The following is a 17,683-nucleotide window of genomic DNA, read 5'->3' on the forward strand; positions in this document are numbered from 1 at the left end:
TCCCGGTGCATGGAGCCTGCTTCTCCCTCTGCCTCTCTCTCTCTCTCTCTCTGTGTGACTATCATAAATAAATAAAAATTAAAAAATAAATAAATACCAGTAGATGATACGGTATTGTTATACATTATGTCATCTATTAGGCTTCCAAATATTAGTAAATTCAGAGACCTAGATCTGCAGAGATAAGGAAACCTATCGTTTGAATTAATTCAAGTAATTCCTAAACAATAAAAAGCTGAAGTAAGTTCATACTTCACATTTCATATTTTGACTAAGATCAAATGTGATATTATAAAACAAATCCAGGGATCCCTGGGTGGCGCACCGGTTTGGCGCCTGCCTTTGGCCCAGGGCGTGATCCTGGAGACCCAGGATCGAGTCCCACATCAGGCTCCCGGTGCATGGAGCCTGCTTCTCCCTCTGCCTGTGTCTCTGCCTCTCTCTCTCTCTCTGTGACTATCATAAATAAATAAAAAATTAAAAAAAAAAAAAAAAATAAAATAAAACAAATCCAATAGAAATTGATCCCTTTTATTTTAAAATGTTGAGAATCTGCCTAAAATAAGGTCTTAAAAAATAAAATCTGAAATAGCATGTATTTAAAGGGCAGTAGTGCGGGATTTGAAATTGAGAGTTGCTACATTCAAAACCTGCTTCAGCTGCTTAAGATATGGAGACCTTTGGACAAGTTAAGAGATTGATAATATTGTTGAAAGAAAGCCATGTGATAACCTGTGGAATTTTTTACCAGAGATCCCCAAACAGAATAAATCCTCAATATATACTTCAAGAACCTAAGTTTTAAATGTTTTATTTCCTTTGCTGGCATGAAGCTAGATTAATTTTTGAGACCTCATTACTCCACCTTTCTACCTCAGTCAGCAGGGAATCCACAGCCATTTTACTGAAGAAATAAAACAACTCAGTCTTGCATATTTACACTTATATTTCGCAAGAGACATATGCAAATGCACAGGATGTCCTTGAGGATTTTGCATTTGGATCTGTGATTAAGATAAAATGAACCAAACACTATTTGCACGGCAGTACCCTTGTGGCAAACCTCCTAAGAAACTCAAGAATTATCATTATTATTATTTTCCTGGACACTGCCACTGCATTTCTTTTACTACAGAGCCTTAAAAAACTGTCTGCTGCAGATAAAAGTATGTAAATAAATTCTCATTTACTTACACAACTATATGATGGAACTTTCTAAAAGTAGGAGATGGTGGAAGATCTGAAGCTCAGATAGAATATGGGCTTTGCCTTCCACTATGTGTGTTTAATAAATATTATGAGATGGAATGTTAAAATATACTGTTATTTTGAGATCGGGTCAATGGTCATTATCTCTTCATAAAGAATAAAGTGATTTTAATCAGCTATTTGTTTTTGCTTATTTTATGAGCATTTTTCTGAATAGTATTTTTTCTTTTGTGTGTGTGTGTGTGTGTGTGTGTGTGTGTGTGAGTGTGAGTAAGAAGTGATACTGAGACTCTGTCATGGGAAATCTAACTAAGATTAGTTAATTAGGGATCCTCATAGAGATATGAAACATTGTCAAAAGGGTCTGATACTTCTGTTTGATCTTATGTTGATAGAGGGATAAAGATGAAACCTAAAATAATAAAATTACATTTGGGTAGGATGTGAACACTTACAAAGACTTCAATGGTTTCGATCAGAAATCTTGAGGAAGTCATAATTAGAGTATATAAATAGGTTGAATAGAAGTAAAGATTAAAAAAAAAAGAAGTAAAGATTAAAAAGAAAGTAGATAGACAGGTGAGACAACTAAAAATAAGAGCTAGAACTCTAGTCATCAGCCTAAATATAGTGTAAGGCTCTGGTCTAACATTATTTAAGCTCTTTTTATGGAGAAGGATACCACAGTTAAGGGAGATAGTGGTACTTGGTCAAAGTCCTACAGCTGGTTAGAAGCAAAGGAAATTAAATCTAAGACTTCTTAATGCCAGTAAGAATGTTTTTATCTCCTTTATACATTGCCTCAGAACTTAGGAAGAAGGCAGGAACAGGCAGTGTACCTGTTTTAAAAGAGGACTGAAACATCAATGACTTGGTGGAATAAGTGGGCTGTCAGTTAGTGGTCTGATTGGAATGAAGCAGGTTCCAAGTGTCCATGACCAGGCCCCTGATCTTTGTTCAAAGTGCATCCCTTCCCTCTATTTCCCAATTGATAATATAGGTTCCTCCAGGAATCTGTAGAGAAGGATACTAAGGATTATAAAAATTAGATAAAATGTAGGAAAATAGGTTATCAAAATTGTTATTTCTTTTCATATATAGAATAGGGGAGAATTAAATCCTACATACCATATACATTTTCTTGACATGATTTATATCACTCCTCTGTTCTTATACGTTATAGCTGACCTCCCTGCAGCTATAGATTGTTGTAGAAGAGGAAAAATTGTCTTCTCTCTACTAATCTTAGGTTTCTTGGTTGGGGTCCTATAAATTAGAGTAACAAAACAGATTAACAGGAGAAAAACAAACAGAAATCCATTAATATGTGCATGATGCACACACATGGGAGTACCCAGTGATGAGTAAAGCAGAGGTGGTTAGGATTTGGGCTTATATACAATTTTAACAAAAGAACAATATTTTTTAGAGAAGTAAGAAAATGAAAAGAAAATGAAGAAAAAGGACTTTGAGCTTCCAAGTGGGAAAATTCTGGGAAGATAAATATATAGGGAAATTAATGGTGGATAGGGCTAGTTTTAGCAGGGTTTATTATGTAGATTACTCCGGTGCTATCTCTGGGCTGATAAGGATTATCTCTGGAGATTAACTTCTGTCCTTCCTGTTAGTGAGGAAAGAGGTAACACTTTTACAAGTTAATGTCCTGCTCTTAGACAAAGAGGGAGAAAACTGAGAGGTTTTCTTGTATTTACTTCTTCTCAAATGCTTTTAGCTCAAAATAATCTTTATGACAAAGTAGTATATTTTGGAGTGACATTTTATGCTATCCTTCACTATCTTCATCTTTGCCAGCTCAACATTATTTTATGTTATTATTTCAGAAATATTAAAGCAATTTCTGCAAAACTTTTATTGGAATAGATCTCATGAAATCTATTATATACTACTAAGAGAATTCTAAGAACAGATTCCTTGAAGTATTATGCTATATTATCACACTTTTAATAGGATTAATTTTATTCATTAATATTAACACTTCCTTGGGGTTTTTTCCTAAATTTGTCTCTGTGAGCCATAATATTTGAGTTAAAGTAAAAGGAAATTCCAAAAGTGAGGGAAAGAAGATTGACAATCATTTGACAATAAAAGAAGATGAAGGACACTTTAGTAGAGTCATAGGTTCATATGGTCTGTTGGAACACAGAAACCAGTTTCATTCATATCTTACCTCTGTTTTTTTAATGGCCATGCATCATAATATCTAGTCTTTCCCTTAAAAAGTTAATACTCTAGTAGTAAAGACAAGAGTTACAAACATGAAAGGCTTAGAATGAAGGTAATTTCAGAAAGATCTCCAAAATGGTATTCACAGGATATGGCACAGAATGAAAAAATTTAGTAAGAAGCAATATTCTAATCACCCAGCATTAAAAAAAATCTTGTGGACATTGGAATATCTATTTGAAACATACAAACATTATGAAGAATAATATAACAAATATTCGTGTATTCATAAACCAAACTGGAAAACAAAAAAACTGGTAACATATTTGAAAGTCTATCAGACCCACTCCTCACATTCTCTTTTTTCTGTCTCAAAGGTCATTATTTTGGATTAGTTATTTTTATCACCAAGAGCCACTTTGTATTTTTTAAAACAACTTTTCTGAGCTATAATTCACATTTCATTTACTTCCCAGATTTGGAGTATACAATTCAGTGGCTTTTAGTATATTAGTGTTGTGTATCTATCACTACAGTCAATTTTAGAACACTTTTGTTATCCTAGTAAGAAACTTCCACTCTTTAGCCATAACTCCCAAGTTTCTATCATCCTGTCACCTTAAGCAACCATGAATCTACTTGTGGTCTTTAAGGATTTGTGGATATTTGACTTATATATCTTATAAGTGGCATCATACCAGATGTTGTCATTTGAGACTAACTTGTTTCATTTAGTAGGTTTTCAGGGTTCATTCATGTTCTAACATGTATCAGTACTTTGTTTCTTTGTATTACAAGTAATTTTTCAGTGTATGGATATATCATACCTTATCCATTCATTAATTCATGGACATTGTAGATTGTTTCCACTTTTTAGCTATTGTGAATATTACTGTTATGAATATTTAAGAACAATTTGGTTATAGACCTGGGAATGGAAGTGTTGGATCATATGATAACTCTGCATTTAGCCATTTGAGGAGCTTCTAGACTGTTTTCCAATGCAGTTACATAATTTTACATTCCTATCAGCAGTGTATGAGAATTCCATTTTTTTCCATATCTCTGTCACTTTTTATTGTATGCCTTTTGAGAATATCTATCTTAGTTTGTTTGGAATGATAGCTCATTGTGACTTTTATTTTCACTTTCCTACTGGTTAAAAGCTATTTATACATTTATTGCATTTTTTTATATCCTTAAACAATGTAGTATTATTTTACCATTTCAAAATTTTTGTAGATTTTATCTAATTGCAACATTGTCTCTAATTTTTTATTCAGTATTTCACTTTTATAATTCAATATGTTTTTATATTTGGCTATCATTTATATTTTTGCTCCTCTATATTATTTCATTTTATAAACATAACTATTGGTTTATACATTCTTATTTTTATCAATGAATGTTTAAGTTGCTAACATTATTGCTTATCATCTACAATGGATACACATATTCGTGCTTTCTTGTGCTCATATGCCACAATTCTCACAGCTCTTAGGGAAGTCAACTTGTCCCACTTTTCTTTCTCCTTTTAGCACTGAAAATCTCATAGTCTGAAGTGGGAAATCCCTTAGTCTGAAGTGAACTAGGACAGTTTGTCATTCTATCCCTGTTATATAATTAGATACAGAATTATGAGACTCTGAGCTTTATGAGATACAATTTCATTCTTCTTCAACATGATTTTTCCAGTTTACATTCTCACCAGTGGGATGTAAGTGTTATGGTTTCTCCACAACCTCATAGATTTTAATGTCCACTAGGTGATTTTAGTGATATGGAAAATTTGATTGATAATTAGCTCCTCTTCTCTGCCTCCTCTGTTTCTCAATGTTACTTGAAGTCTTATATTCTGGTTGGGATGGAAGGGATAGTTGATAGGCCATCCCAGCTCCTAAGATGAATAGAAATATAGGCTGGGTCTCCACATCATTCATATTCCCCATGTCCAGTTTTCCCAGTTTGTGCTAATGAAATGATCTAGAATCACAGTTAGCTACAGTCCCTAGAAATGTTGATTCTAACATTTTAAATGTATTTTAAAATGAGTGGAAAACTACTATCAAGTGATGGAAGACTGTGGCTGGATCCGAATAGTGTTGCATCACACATCCTGACCTAGAACTTCTTGTGGCTAGCTACTTAGACTAGCCTATCTTTTCATTACATAGTATTAACAAACACAATTAGAAGCATTATACCTCATCAACATAGATTTTACTGTATATTATAGCCATAATACACATAAATATGTATATATATAATCCTGTACTTACCTTTTATTGAGAGAAAAAATGGTCTACATAGAATATTATGTTTTTGGTTTAGTGTTGTATTCTTTTAAACACTAAGAATAAGTTATAAAAAACATATTTCTTTATGTCTATTTGCTAACTCCATACCAACCCTTTAAATTCCTTTGTCTTTATTCTTGCTTTAACTGCCATGACCAATATGCTTTATTACATGCACTAATGTACTCAGATTCAACTATTTATAGTTTCTGATACCACTACATTCTCTTTTACACACACACACACACACACACACACACACACACACACATCTATTCCAAACTACTCTGAACTTTGCTGCCAAGGTAACTTGGTGAAATGTAAAATTTAATATGGAAGATTATCGTATACCTGCACTTGCTAACCAGGCTGACCACTGTGTAATTTTGAAATAAAATTAAAGTAGACATGCTCACAGAAGTATGGCTTTATTAGGGTCTTAGGTTCTCAAACTAGATCATTACCATGGCAAGATATGGGTGTTGCCATTCAGTGTGCCGTCTTAAAAGATGTGCTTTCAGTGATTATGAACCACTTAGTGTGGGGGGGAGGGGGAGCCACTGTACATATGACTGTAACTGTGAACTATTGTTTAAAATAGTTCAGATTTGCAAATCCTTATATTTCAAAGCTATCTTCTAGCTACATTGTGCACAAAAAGGAGAACAGCCTCATTCCAACTACTATTGTAAGAATGAACATCCAGCTAACAAACATAATAGCCTCACTTACAAAAAAAAAAAAAAAAAGAGTACCAGATTCTGTGATTTATATTCCATTCCCACAAAATGATCCCTTGCTCAGTGACTAAATATTTTGTTAGCACTTTGAACATGTGAAGAATCCCATTGACCCTTCCATAAAAAATAAATGCACACTGTGAATTAAAATTATTCGTAGTATCAATTTATTGTCATATACTTCCAATTTGAATGGGAAAATGTACAAGCCATTTTTACCCTCTGGGTTGCCAAGGAACATTTAGAAAAATGAGTTTTGGGTGATTATTTTCTATCCAATTCAAAGAACTGAAGAGAAGTCAAGTGTACTCAGAGTGTTGTTATTAGTTCTAGTGGAATTCAAACTAGAAATACTATAGATGAAAAACTGAGGACAATATATAATACACATACATAAATGTATAAGATGTAGATAATTTATTTATAATTAGTAAATAATGCAGAACAGCATGTAGTTAAATATCAGTGTTAGTTGAGAGATGGATATATGGCAAAACTGCAGAGTATCCCAAAATATAATCTCTAGTTTTCTGAAGGTAAAATTTACTGTTGATCCATTGGTTCACATTTTTCAGAATGGAATGGCTATTGTTACTTTGACAGTGAACCAAACAGAAGTCTGACAAATCACTCAATAAAGATATTTGCAAAATTTGCGACATAATTTGTGAGACTCTTAATTTATGATTCCACCTTCTTGTTGGTTCAGCTCTGCAAAGGAAAGTCTGAGTGGAAACTACAAAGGGTAATAAATTATTGAATTGTTATGATTTGAAAATACGAGATTGATTTACTTAAATACCCACTGCCTATCATCTTATAATTATAATATTTTTACTCCAGTTGTATCCTCTGTTAAGTATACTGTTTGTTCTAATATATTCTATTGATTATAGCCTTCTTCCAATATAAGAGAATTTAAAGACATTATCTTCTCTGATGATTTTCCTAACAAACCAGTAAAATAAGTACAGTAAAAATTAATATTCCTATGTTCTAACAGAAATACAATTATTTATTTTCTTATAATTAAGTTAGCCATTGCTATGGGGTACGTTCGGGTTAAAATGTCAATGCAGGGACATTTCTACTGGGTTATAACAAGGTGCTATGTCTTAGTTCCTGTAGACTGCGAGATTTAGTTTCGAAGTAGCATTTCAAAGTACTTAATGCCCTTCCCAAATAGTATTAGTGACTTTAAACTCCTAAATTATCATTTGATTTATGTGTAAATGGAACCATTGGATAATTTACTAAATAAATATTTGACTAATTTCTATAGATTAATCAAGGATGATAGAATCCTATAGGAGAAAGCAAATTTAGATTACATTGGTCCAGTTCCCATTATAGGATAAGATTTTTAAAACTATATTTAAATTGTTATGTATTTATATATTTACTACATATTATATCATATATAATAACAATTATATATAAACTTTCACAGATGAATTATAGCTTTTCTATGATCTTTCTAATCAAAAATCATGATCAAAAATCCCAGATTCAAGAAGGGAAAAATACTGAGATTAAAGTTCTAGAATGAGGAAAACAAAGCAAGAACACATAAATTCAAGTCAACTAAATCAGTCATAATGACTTTGAGCCCATATAAGATTAACTGTTAAGAAAGGAATAAACCGGACTGTCACTATTCCCTTAAGTCCAGAGCTTTACTTGGATTTACTGTAGATTTCTTAATACTTTTGCTGTCAATAGTAATTCATGTTTTAATTGGCACTGTTTTGTTTCCTTTTTATTAGTGGACGAGTTAATGGTTTGTTTTCCCAAGTGGTATCTTTTAGTTCTATGAAGTAAGATAGCATGATCCTTATTTCAGTGGATAAAGAAACTGAAACCAAAGAGGCCAAATAAAGTTACTATAGGTGCACATTATATACTTTAGAAGTACTGGGGCTCGGGCATTGTAACTACTATACTTTCTCCCTTTGGAACCTGAGGATAAACTCTTCATAAACACAGGCAGATGTTCATTGGGTGTTCAAACTCATCAGTGACCCTCAACTTTAATGCAATAATGATACTGTAAGAAATACAATAACTAGGGGGCCTGCATGGCTCAGTCGGTTAAGCGTCCAACTCTTGGTTTTGGCTCAGGTTAAGATCTCAGGTTCCTGAGATGGTGCTCTGCAACTTGCTTCATGCTCAGCATTAAGTCTGCTTGAGATTCTCTCTCCCTCTGCCTCTGCCTCTCCTGTTTGTGCTCCCTCTCTCTCTCCCATAAATAGAAAAATCTTTAAAAAATAATACAATATCTAAACAAATAAATCAACATATTACCAAATAGACTATTTATAGTTTATTCAATTATGCAGGATACATTTTATGAATAAATAATTCATCAGAAATGATGCTTTATTCCCTTGGATGCTAAATACATTAAAATACAAACTTCAAAATTTTTAATGGATCAGAAATTCAAGATCCATTCATCTTAACACCTACACCAAAAGAGTTGTATTTCTCAGAAGAGCACATTTTTTAAAAATCCTATATTTAATCTAGTAAAATATCTAGGTGTCTGGTGCAGCAGTGAGATACATCAGAAAGAGTGAACCTCTGGAATGTTTTGTCCAGTAAGAATTTTAAAGAGCACCAATAAAATGCTAATGAAGAACCATCAGTTACACTGTATTTCATGTAAAAGGTTTGACCCCAGAGCAGGCTCTTTTATGAGGCTCCTCCTTAAAAACTAATCAGAGGTAGTATATTTTCTTTCAGGTTCAAAATGTTGGGAGAAGGAGATTGGCATAAAGGAAGGTCAGTCGACAGGCAGACTACATGTCTCCTTAGGAACCTGGCCTAGTTCTGGTGCATTCTTAATTATGCTCTGTCTGTGAGCTCTCAGCCTCACTCCCCAGGGCTGTAGCCATTCCCCTCCCATCAGTTTCACCAGTGCTCACTGTGCTTATGTTGTTGGGCAGGCACTGAACCATTCATTACAGAGGAAAAGATGAAGCAAAAAAGCAAATATCAATCAACCATGAAGCTTGCCTTCAGAGATCTTATAGTTTGGGAGGTGAGATAAGACAGGTATGTCAATCCTTGGGATATAAAAAATTAAAGGAAGAAAAGATTATATCTATGTGAGAGGAGAGTGAAGAAACCCAATTTCATTTGGGCAGCATTTTAAAAAATAAATATAATTTGGATTTCAAGATAGTGTGCTAGCTGGGTCAGCAGTTTTAATAAATCCTTCCCCACCTTTAACCTCATGGAAAGCCTAAAAATAACAGCTTTTGCTGAGCTCTGAAACTTTAAGGATTAGTCCAGGCATTTCTTCATATCTACTCCTTTAAGATTGCTTACTTTCTTCTTATTTTCCTTTTTTAAAAAAAAAAAAAATTATATTTGCCTGATAATTGATCTTTCCATCTATAGTTAGCTCACTTGGATAAATAACTAGTTGAATGGTCTGCTTTGTCTTAATTTATTATTAATTAAATGAATATTTAATTAAATGAATTAAATGCAATATAAGTAATTCACTGTAATAGAAACTCAGGGAAGAGACAAAAGAAACATAGTCCCTTTCTTCATGGGGTTCCCATTCTCTAACATCGATGTTAGAAGATGTTATAAATGTCTTTCATTTTTATGTCTACTCATACATACTATTATCTCTAAAATTGCTTCACTTACCTCCGTACTCAAAAACCTGGGTGAAATTTGGTCACATGTAACTCTGACAGGTAAGGTATTGAACTATATGGCTTCTGTTTGGTTGTGAAATACAGCCATGATGAAACAGAACCCTCTGCACAGAGCAGATGTGGCACACACAGGGGGAGGGAACATTGGTTCTTCTTTGGAGTCTGAACTCACTCGAGTAGTGGAAAGAAATTCAGGACACAGCTCACTGATGGCCATAACACAATGCCAAGTTAAGTGATTAAGGAAAAGCTTTAAACCTTCAGTCTGTTAGGGAAGAACAAACCAAAGAGATTTAAAGTAAAATAGGAAATATTTCAGTGGAACATTTGCAAGAAGATTGGGATTATCAAGGGCAAAAGATAAATTTTTTCAAGTGAATCATGCTAAAGGGACTTTATAAAATGAGTGAAATCTCAGCTTCAGTGATGGTTTTGTGCCAAAACACTTGAAAGCCAAGTCTCACTGCAGTCAAGGCCTCTAATAGTCCCGGGATAATAATTGAGCCATTGACCTTTATGTCCTTTCCAATTAGCTAAAATCTTTTCAGAAAGCTGGGCTCTGAAGCCCTCTATGTATGCAAAGGCAGATGTCATGTGTGACAATTTGGATGAGTAAGAGAGACTGCTAAAGACGATTAAAGAGAAGAGATCTGAAAGATGTCAGGCAATAAACAATGCATTTTATAAAATGACTTGAGTATTGGAAGAGAGGCCTTCAGTGGTGTGGAGGCTTTGGGACTTGTTGTTTCTCCATACTTGTCTAAATTTCCAGCTCAAATATTGCTTCATCTACCAAAACTTTAATCCAGTTCAAACTAGATGTCTATTTTGTCTATATTGCATCATTGTGCATTTTCTTTTTCTACATATATGTCCTTATCTTTCTCCTGAACATGCCATTGAGTATATACATAGGGACTACTTATTCCATAATCTGCTTAGCACTTACAACAAGACAGAGCTCCAAATACACAATGGGTGAGACTTAGTGATTTAGAAATTTGTGAGCAGGTCTCTAACTAACTTGGAATGCTGGGACCCACAAAAGGGTGGAGTTTCCTGGCAGGAGCAGAATTGGAGCCAGAAGCCAGCAGAGCTTAGAGTCTAGCAATAGCAGCTAGACTATGGCAGCTGCCACAGGATGACAAACTCTGATGTCGGCCTGGGGCCAAGTGGAGAAAGATGTTAGTCAAGGAGGAATGTGTTTTCTCTATCCCTTCCTGAACACCTGCACTGTCCTAATTTAATATGATTTATTCAGCAGAGTAGGCCACTTACCAGGCTATAATTATGGCCAGCATCCAATATCCATGACACCATCAAACTCTAATCAAGTGTGAAGAAATGGGGAGAAAGAGAGATGGTGTCATTTTTTTTTTTTCTTTCTAGGCTCTCAGGGTCCAAAGAAAGTGCATATTTGGGGGAAAAACACAAATAGAGATAAGATTATATATACCAACGAAACAAATAGGCCTGTGACAACCTACTTAATTTTATTTCTAATTTCTGGCAACCTAAAAGCCCTGGAAGGGGGCCAACTGCATGAAAGGGTAAGAGACAACCCTGACATTTGTGTGGTTGATTGTAGTTTATGGAGGACTGTCACATACATTGTGTTCCTTGAGAATCACAACAATGATAGGAAGCTATTAGATTGTCAACACATGCTTTATCCTCAAAATTAAGCTAAGGCAAATGTAATCATAGGGATAATAATATCAGCTACTATTTAGCAAGTTCTATAGCCACTCTATCAAACCAGGTAAACGACAGGGCTGCAGTTCAAATCAGCATCTTTCAATCTAGAGAGTCTTGTAAGGACTTAACCTCTTATAATGCCCAATATTTTATTTTTTAAGATTTTATTTATTTATTCATTCATGAGAGAAAGAAAGAGAGAGAGAGAGAAAGGCAGAGACTTAGGTAGAGGGAAAAGTAGGCTCCCTGCAAGGGAGGGATCCCAGGACCCTGAGCCAAAGGCAGGGCACTCAAAGGCAGACACTCAACCACTGAGCCACCCAGGCGTGCCATAATGCCCAAGATTTTAAACTGTGTATTACAAATATTTGTTTCTGAGGAAAATAATTACATGGTCAGGTAGGTAGAAGATTATGGTAAAGAAATTGTTCATTTGGTCTATTTACTCTAGGGCTTGTAAGCATTTCAAGACTTCTCAAACTTTAGCATACTAAAATAAAAAAATAAAATAAAGATAATTGGTACAAGCAAGGTGCTAAAAGCAATAAAAAGCCATAGCTGTGAATGAGGAAGGGAAAATTAAGAGATCATACACTTGTGCACTTAAACACATAAATGTGTATACCACAAAGAGGAGGTACTATGTCTTTTTAGGTTGTAAACAAGCTGTTTTATAATAATATATGCCCATTGTCTCACCACACATTGAAATACTTTGTGACCCCAAGGCACTGATAAAAATGGAAATTATGACTTTGCAACATTCTGCCAAAAAAAAAAAAAGCAGGAAATTGTATTACATAGCTGAGATTTTCATCTGAAATAGAATAGCAATAGCACAACAGGTAAATAATTACACTTTTGATGGGATGAGCTCCAGTTCTTTGGTAAAAGTACTAACATGACAAATGATGTGCAATTCATTTTAAATTAGTGTTTTAAGGCCAGCAAAATGAATTAAAACATATAGTGAAATAATAGCTTATCAATTTTCTGTAAAAATAATGAACCTTCAGAAAATAACAAAGATGTCACCTCTGTTGACAGATTAGTATGAGCAATCCATAAAGTTCCCATTGAAAACTGCACAATTAGTAGATTCTCAGACTGTCCAGGTAGAAGAAAAGAACACTCTCATTCCAAGACCAAGCAATCCAATGGACCAAGCAATCCAATGGCCTTTTCTGTTACAATGTTCTCTTTCAGGAAGAACCCCCCCCCCTTCTGTTGTCTATAATTGATATGGCACATGCCTTCTAAGTTTGTGGGCCCAAACTATGTGTCATTATTTATCCAAATATGTTTCAAGTGACTAATGTATACTGAGGGACCTGAGAGGTGCAATGTGAAAAAAAGATAAATAAGATTTGAAGCTAGACATTTAGATAAGTGTCCTGCATACCATGCAAATAAATGTACTCATTTAAGCTTACTGAAACCACTCCTATAATTAACAAGCTTGAAATACATGAAAGAAGATGACAGTGTTTCTATTATTAACTTTCTTAAAATAAAATCAAAATAATAATAACAACAATAAAACACCTAAATAGAGAATCTTTAGTGGTTTTGTAATAGGTATATTATGTAACACTGGATGAAATGACAGGGCCAGCAAGCCTCTCTGGGTAGCCAGAGAAGAAACATGAGAGCAAAGAGAAATGGAAGGGCCGGCAGACAAGGGATACAAGTTACCAAAAAGAAAGGAGTAGAAGGCCCCAAAGATATACTCTGCTGGCTTTTTTTTTTTTTTTTTTAAGGCTACTTGAGCTCTGGATTAATGTACAGCTGTGACTTAATTACTTCACACTTGACTAGAAATGCAAGAAAATTTGAAAATGGGGGCACTATCTTTCTATGTACATATCAACTTTAGAGACTTCATAGAATTGTAGAAAGAGCTTAAGCTCAGGAGACAAACTTGAAATTAAATCCTGGCTGCTCTACTTTCTAAGCTGGTAAAATATATAATTTTTCCCCATTTCAAGAATTAGCTACATCATGCCAGTGATAACAGCTATCATTCATGGAAGTTTATGACATGCCAGACACTGTTCTAAGCACTTTAACCACATTGATTCATTCTTTTTTGTAATAATTCTGCAGAGTAGGTACTATCATTAACTCTATTTTAAAGATAAGGGAACTGAGTCACTGTTTTAAGGAACTCCCCTAAGATCATACAACTAGGAAGTATCAGAAATTAAATATAATACTAGTAACCCTGGGTACTTTAAAACCCATATTTTTAGCCACTTCAGTAGTTAAAAAAATCTACCCCAACACAATGAGATACGTGAACTAGAATGGCTAAAATCCAAAACGCTTAGCACTAACAAATGTTGACAAGGATTTTAAGCAACAAGAACTCTCATTCATTGTTAAGGGCAATGTAAAATGGTACAGCTACTATGGAAGACAGTTTGGCAGTTTCTTACAAAGCTACCTGCCAAAGATTGGAAGAAATTAAAATACCCTTCAATAAGATACCACAAACTGTGGTACATTCATTCAACGAAATATTATACAGTGGGAAAAGGAAATGAGCTATCAAACCATGAAAAAACATGGAGGAAGTTGAGCCACATGTTGCTAAGCAGAAGCCAGAAGAAAAGGCTATATATACTGCATGATTCCAACTATGTGATATACTGAAAAAGGCAAAACTATGGAAAAGAGGAAAGATCAAACATTGTTTGGGGTTTGAGGGCCAGGTGCAGAGATGGATTGGCAGAGCACAGAGTATTTTTAGAGCAGTGAGATTATTTTGTATGAAACTATTGGTGGACAAATGACATTATGCTTTTGTCAAAACCTATAGAATGTACAGCACAAAGTATTAACCCTAATGTAAACTACGGACTTTAGTAAATAATGTATTAACAGTGATTCATCAAATTATAACAAAAGTACCACACTAATGCAAATTGTTAATAATTGGAGGAACTTTGAGGGTACCATAAAGAAGAAATGTATGGGAACCCTCTGTGCTTACTATGCAATTTTTATATGAACTTAAAATTGCTGAAAAATAAGACCTACTAATTTTTTAATTATAAAAATAAGTCTACTTAGTAGTTTTTTGAAGAATAAATAATAAATAAAAAATAAATAATAATAATAAATAAATAAATAAATAAATAAATAAATAAATAAATAAATTTGAGTAAAATACTGAATCTTATACCTTGTAACTATTTCAGGGAAGGAAGCCTACAAAAAAATCATTCTAAGTTTTTATAATTACCATAGAAGATAATCTCCAACTTTGAAAATCTTTCTAAAATTCAGTAACCTGGTGCCTACAACTCAGTGAAGCTGTGTTTCTTCTACCCCTAAAAGAAAATTAAAGGCAATCCCTTCAAGGCATCAGAATCATTAGATAGAAAGCACACTTCAAATATTAAAAGCTGAAAGCTGAGATTTTTTTTCTCTTCAGGTCAAATTTATCTTCATGATCCACTCTCACTAATTGTTTCCTCAACAGCCCAGCTGTGTTTACTCGGGCTGTCTGGTTGGTGATCTTTTGTAGAGCTAACAGTACTTTATGCAAAAAAAAAAGAAAAGAAAAGAAAAAAAAAGTTTATTTTGCACTTAACAAGATCTTATTCCCAACAATAGTGTAATCCTTAAGAGGAAAGCATTCAAGAGAGTCATCAACTGAATTCCCCTCTTTTCAAATATGATTGCACATAAATTGAATACAACCTTTGTGTGTCAATCATATCTTTATAGTGTTATGATGGTCACTGTAGTTATCCACTTTCAGGGCTTTACAGCTTTGGTAAGATGTGTTGAAAAGGGAGTAAAAGCAAACTATTTAGTAAAACAAACGTAACTCAATATTGCATGTAGTGTAGACGGTAATAATTTCTCACTGATGTAAAAATAACTTTCCATTACTTGTTCATATACTACTAGGATTTTTTTCAAAAGTAAAGAAAGAAAGTTGTTCTCCAAATATTTAAGTCTAAAGAGTTCAGTAGGGGGAAAACAGTTGGAAGCTTTAAAACTGCTTCTCTGTGTCTCCTGTCTGAGGAGCGTGCTGTTTAATGAATTTCTTCTTAGCATCACCATATCTGGGATGCTAAGTATGGGAATACTTTAATGTTATAGGTAGAATTAGCTAACCTATGGGCCTTAGAACCCATTCTGTCATTCAGCAGGGAGTTCCAGCTCACACAGTTATGAATAGAAGCAACTTCAGAAATGATTACTGAATGCCAGGATGACTCACCATCATCAGTCTTTCTCATGTGTCAACTCTGATCTTCTACTCCAGTTTTATATCTAGGGATGAGCTCTCTTCTTTGCAGGGAGTCCTCTCTAAATGCTGAAACTAAAACAAAAATGATCACTTGAAAAATTTATAATACTCTAAAGGAATAAACAAGTCAGATCCTCAGGAGGACCACAAAATAACACAATTCCTAACACTCAGAACAAAGAGAAAATTTCTGCACGATTCCAATAAAATTGTGCATGATTTAATTGAATGAAAATCATCATTAGTAAACTAGGCACAAAAAAATTCATAGAGCTGCTGCTTTATAACATCATGGCCCAAGCAAAATTCAATTGGAGCAAGGATATGTAGAACGAGAATCATGTGATCTTGATGCAGTTTTCACATGGTCTAGCTTAATCCATACTTGGATTTCAGAATTAAGAGTATCTCAAATAGAAGTTTCCCTTTTTTCTTTCCTTATTGCTTCTGGTTTGCGGGGAGTTCTTTGGGGAGTGTAGGTAGGAGACAAGAGTAGTGGGGACTCAGAAATTTTTAGCATTTAATGAAAACTATGGATGCTCTTCCCTCTTTCTATATGAATATAAATATATATTATATGTAATATATATTATGTATAAATATTATATAACAATATAAAATGTATCTCATCATATATATATATCATCTCTATAAAACTCATATGTATAAAACTCATATAAAACTAAGATACTTTTTAATACAGTTTAAGGGAATTCAGAAAGCCCTCAAATTTATCTGTAAAATCTCAGGGAGGCCATAAACCCAAATGAATGAATGTATAGTATATTCTTCAAATATTTTTATAGACAAACTGACACCTTTTAGTTGGGGTTATGGAAGTACTGTTTTTCAATGAGTTCTAGATTACTATCTGTCACAAATACCTAGTCTGTCATGAGTGCTCAGTATGTTGTTTACTTCTGCTAATGATCTGAAAATGAATGTACAGCCTCAAGTATCATCAGCTAGTCAAGGCTGTGGGAGGCCCTAATGGGAAAAAAAAAAAAAAGGCCTAGGAAGAAAGGGAAGGTAAACTGCCATCTCAAGAAGATGAACTACACAAGGGTTTAGTTCTCTTCAATTAAAAAAAAAAAAAAAAAAAAGGAACTCATTCATGGACTTATTGATAGCATTTCTCATTCATCACACAGTTAAGGATATGTCAAAGTTGTCAGAATCTGTTCACTTGCTAAGTTGTGTCAATTATTTCTCTTCTATCTCCTCACACTATGGCCTATGGATAAATTTTTCTACATGGTAGTTTGGGAACCAGCCAAGGTGCTTCTCAAACAGCCTGCAGATTAGAGTTACCTGCAAAGCTTTCACAAGTGGATCTACCCCCTAGAGGACCTAATATGATTGGACTGGGGCCTAGGCATGGAGTTGGTAAAATTCCATAGGAACTGTCACTCCTATTACCTCAAGTATGTGTTCCATCCTAGAGGGTATGTAAAATTCCAAAGCCCGTTCCATTCATGTTAACAGTCTTCTTCAGCTTTATTAGGAATTAAAACAAATTTTTGGTCTGAAATTTTGTGGTTTTGTTTTTGTTGGCACATGATTTATAACACATCTCCAGAGCCCAGATATGAGGTAAAGACAACATTTGTG

Source organism: Canis aureus, chromosome 12, assembly GCF_053574225.1.
Source record: "Canis aureus isolate CA01 chromosome 12, VMU_Caureus_v.1.0, whole genome shotgun sequence".
Taxonomy (NCBI): Eukaryota; Metazoa; Chordata; class Mammalia; order Carnivora; family Canidae; genus Canis; species Canis aureus.